Source organism: Nerophis ophidion, linkage group LG29 (genome assembly GCF_033978795.1).
Source record: "Nerophis ophidion isolate RoL-2023_Sa linkage group LG29, RoL_Noph_v1.0, whole genome shotgun sequence".
Classification (NCBI taxonomy): Eukaryota; Metazoa; Chordata; class Actinopteri; order Syngnathiformes; family Syngnathidae; genus Nerophis; species Nerophis ophidion.
Window position 1 is genome coordinate 23,074,378 of NC_084639.1, and position 4,271 is coordinate 23,078,648.

The 4,271-nt window shown below is 42.0% G+C and overlaps 1 protein-coding gene across 1 annotated transcript in view; it reads left to right on the forward strand.

The window, feature by feature from the left end:
• The first annotated feature begins 2,961 nt into the window (after nt 1-2,961).
• Nucleotides 2,962-4,271, forward strand: part of LOC133546167 (rap guanine nucleotide exchange factor 2-like) — a 75,789-nt gene continuing 74,479 nt past the window's right edge. Inside the window, 1 exon segment of the mRNA XM_061892023.1 lies at nt 2,962-3,115. The gene's annotated coding sequence lies outside the window, so the exon portion shown is untranslated.

Sequence of the window (4,271 nt, forward strand, 5' to 3'; positions counted from 1 at the left end):
AAAAATGTATCAAAAGGTTTTAGTACGACTTTGGTAAGTTATGAAGCCTCACCGCTTGATTTATTGTACTGTGCTTTAACATACGAGTATTTTTATGGTGTGTGTATAAGGTAAAACATATTATCTGACCTTCTGTTTCGCAATATTTGCAAAAGCAACTTTTCTCACCTTCTGGTACCTGTTATATGTATTTGGGATCTGCATAAATCTGAACATTTGCACACATCTGCCTTTGTAGTCCGTGGTGACACGGTTGTCGATAACCGTTTTCTTTTTCATCTATTTTCTTGTTATGGGACATTCATCCTCCGCTGTTGCCATTTTTAATATAAAGTAGACTAAAGTTCCTACTGTATATCCGTCAGTAAACTAGCCATCCATCCATTTTCTATCGCTTGTCCCTTTCAGGGTCGCGGAGGTGCTGGAGCTTATCCCAGCTGTATTCAGGCGGATAGCGGGGTACACCCTGGACAAGTTGCGACCTCATCACAGGGCAAACACAGATAGACAGGCAACATTCACACTCACATACTCGCTATGAAAGCGCTAAAACACACCTGTACAGTGAGTGTACATTATTCACCCAAGGAACTTTAGTTATTAGAGAGTTCCGGTCGGATGGTTTTTCACGGGACACATTTCCAGTGTTAATGTTTCCAAATGAGGAGATGGCTGCTCCCTTATTGATTGAAGCAAAATTAGAGATGTACGATAATATCGGGCTGCCGATATTATCGGCCGACAAATGCTTTAAAATGTAATATCAGAAATTATCGGTATCGGTTCCAAAGTTATCGGTATTGGTTTCAAAAAGTAAAAATTGTGTCTTTGAAAACGTCGCTGTGTACGTGGACGTAGGGGGAAGTACAGAGTGCCAATAAACCTTGAAGGCACAGCTGGCCCAGTCACATAATATCTACGTCTTTTTTTCACACACGAGCGAATGCATCACATACTTGGTCAACAGCCATACAGGTCACACTGAGGGTGGCCGTATAAACAACTTTAACACTGTTACAAATATGTGCCACACTATGAAGCTACACCAAACAAGAATGACAAACACAATTCGGGAGAACGTCTGCACCGTAACACAACATAAACACAACAGAAGCCCCGGCAGCATTAACTCTTCCGGGACGCTACAATATACCCCCCAATTCCCCATTACCTCAACACCGCCCCCCAACCTCCTCATGCTCTCTCAGGGAGAGCATGTCACAAATTCCAAGCTGCGGTTTTGAGGCATGTTATAAAGAAATAATGCATTTTGTGATTTCAATAATAAATCTGGCAATGCCATGTTGGCATTTTTTTTCCATAACTTGAGTTGATTTATTTTGGAAAACCTTGTTAAATTGTTTAATGCACCAAGCGGGGCATCACAACAAAATTAAGCATAATAATGTGTTAATTCCACGACTATATATATCTGTATCGGTTGATATCGGAATCGGTAATTAAGAGTTGGACAATATCGGACTATCGGATATCGGCTAAAAAGCCATTATTGGACATCTTTAAGTAAAATCTGAATGTCATTAAAACAGTTAGCTCCATCTTTTGACACTTCTTCCACAGAATGCTACTTGAAGATGGTCTGTAAAACACAATCTCTGCAGCACTTTGACCAAAGAACCACCATCACATGTTATTTACACCACAAGAAAATGTTTAACATATAGAAAAAAAATCACAATATCACTCCTTTAATACGCCTTATAATCCGGTGCGCATTACAGTGGGGCAAAAAAGTATTTAGTCAGCCACCGATTGTGCAAGTTCTCCCACTTAAAATGATGACAGAGGTCTGTAATTTTCATCATAGATACACTTCAACTGTGAGAGACAGAATGTGAAAAAAAAATCCAGCAATTCACATTGTAGGAATTTCAAAGAATTTATTTGTAAATTATGGTGAAAAGTAAGTATTTGGTCAACCATTCAAAGCTCTCACTGTTTGAAGGAGGTTTTGGCTCAAAATCTCATGATACATGGCCCCATTCATTCTTTCCTTAACACGGATCAATCGTCCTGTCCCTTTAGCAGAAAAACAACCCCAAAGAATGATGTTTCCACCCCCATGCTTCACAGTAGGTATGGTGTTCTTGGGATGCAACTCTGTATTCTTCTTCCTCCAAACACGACGAGTTGAGTTTATACCAAAAAGTTCTATTTTGGTTTTCTCCGACCACATGACATTCTCCTTCTCTGCTGTATCATCCATGTATCCTCCATGTATCCATTTTGGTATAAACTCAACTTGTCGTGTTTGGAGGAAGAAGAATTCTGAGTTGCATCCCAAGAACACCATACCTACTGTGAAGCATGGGGGTGGAAACATCATACTTTGGGGCTGTTTTTCTGCTAAAGGGACAGGACGATTGATCCGTGTTAAGGAAAGAATGAATGGGGCTATGTATCGTGAGATTTTGAGCCAAAACCTCCTTTCATCAGTGAGAGCTGTGAATGGTTGACCAAATACTTATTTTCCACCATGATTTACAAATTAATTTTTTAAAATCCCTACAATGTGAATTCCTGGATTTTTTTCACATTCAGTCTCTCACAGTTGAAGTGTACCTATGATGAACATTACAGACCTCTGACATCATTTTAAGTGGGAGAACTTGCATAATCGCTGGCAGATTTAATATTTTTTTTTGCCCCACTGTATATATGAAAATAGACCTGGCTAGACCCGCTCATGGGCAGTGCGCCCTATAGTCTGGTAAATACCTTTAGCAGTGAATTGTTTAAAAATAAATCATGAACAAAAACCTTAGGTTTCCATGGCAACCCTAGATCACCTGCTTTGTGTGTAGCAGTGTAGCGACTTGGACACGTCCCTTGTTGTATGTGCTACTACTTGAACTTTTGTCAAATTTATGTCTATCGTTCATCGCTATTCACACCATGGGTGTGTGCCAGTGTCAGTTTTGCCCCCCCATGCTGACCGTGTGTGTTATGTGTGTATGTCCAGCTTCCCGCAGACTTCAGCAGACTTCACCTGGCTGACGGCTTGCACCCACAGGTGACCCACGTTTCCTCCAGCCACTCAGGATGTAGTATCACCAGCGACTCCGGAAGCAGCAGCCTGTCAGATATTTACCAGGTGAGGCACGGGACGCCACATCCCCCCTCAACCGTTGTCATGTGACATTTCCAAGGCCTCTTTTTTTAGCTGGGTTGGGAAGGTGAGTATATTAAATGTGATGTCGGCATCACGGGTGCGGCAGCTAAATATCACCCTTGCATCAGGAGGAGAATATCAGAATAGAAGGTTGCAGAATCACCCCGAGGAGTAAATAAAACCGCTTAAAAGAGCACATCTTGTGACGGCGGACAATGCGCCTACACCACAACTAATCCTCTTATAACGCCCACGCCACCACTTACTGTGTGTCTATTTCGGAGTTCATCGCTCATAACGCACCCTGTATGTGTGTTAATAGTTTGTTGGGTGACCGTGTGTGTGTGTGAGCCCAGAGTTGTGTGTTTGTGTCCTGTCTTGACGGGTTGGACGTGCTTTCCTGGGACCCCCGTGTGCGGCCGCGATCTTAAAGCCATCTGGCAGCCGCTGTGGAGCGCCTGTCTGAAAGTCAACAACCGCACACATACACACACACACACATTCTTGTATTTGAGACCTCCGGAAAATGCCTACCTCTTTAGGATCACCTTTTCTAGATATACAGTGGGGCAAAAAAGTATTTAGTCAGCCACCGATTGTGCAAGTTCTCCCACTTAAAATGATGACAGAGGTCTGTAATTTTCATCATAGGTACACTTCAACTGTGAGAGACAGGAATTCGCATTGTAGGAATTTTAAAGAATTTATTTGTAAATTATGGTGGAAAATAAGTATTTGGTCAACCATTCAAAGCTCTCACTGATGGAAGGAGGTTTTGGCACAAAATCTCACGATACATGGCCCCATTCATTCTTTGCTTAACACGTATCAATCGTCCTGTCCCCTTGGCAGAAAAACAGCCCCAAAGCATGATGTTTCCACCCCCATGCTTCACAGTAGGTATGGTTTTCTTGGGATGCAACTCAGTATTCTTCTTCCTCCAAACACAACGAGTTGAGTTTATACCAAAAAGTTCTATTTTGGTTTCATCTGACCACATGACATTCTCCCAATTCTCTGCTGTATCATCCTTGTATCCATTGTGGTATAAACTCAACTCGTCGTGTTTGGAGGAAGAAGAATACTGAGTTGCTTCCCAAGAACACCACACCTACTGTGAAGCATGGGGGTGGAAACA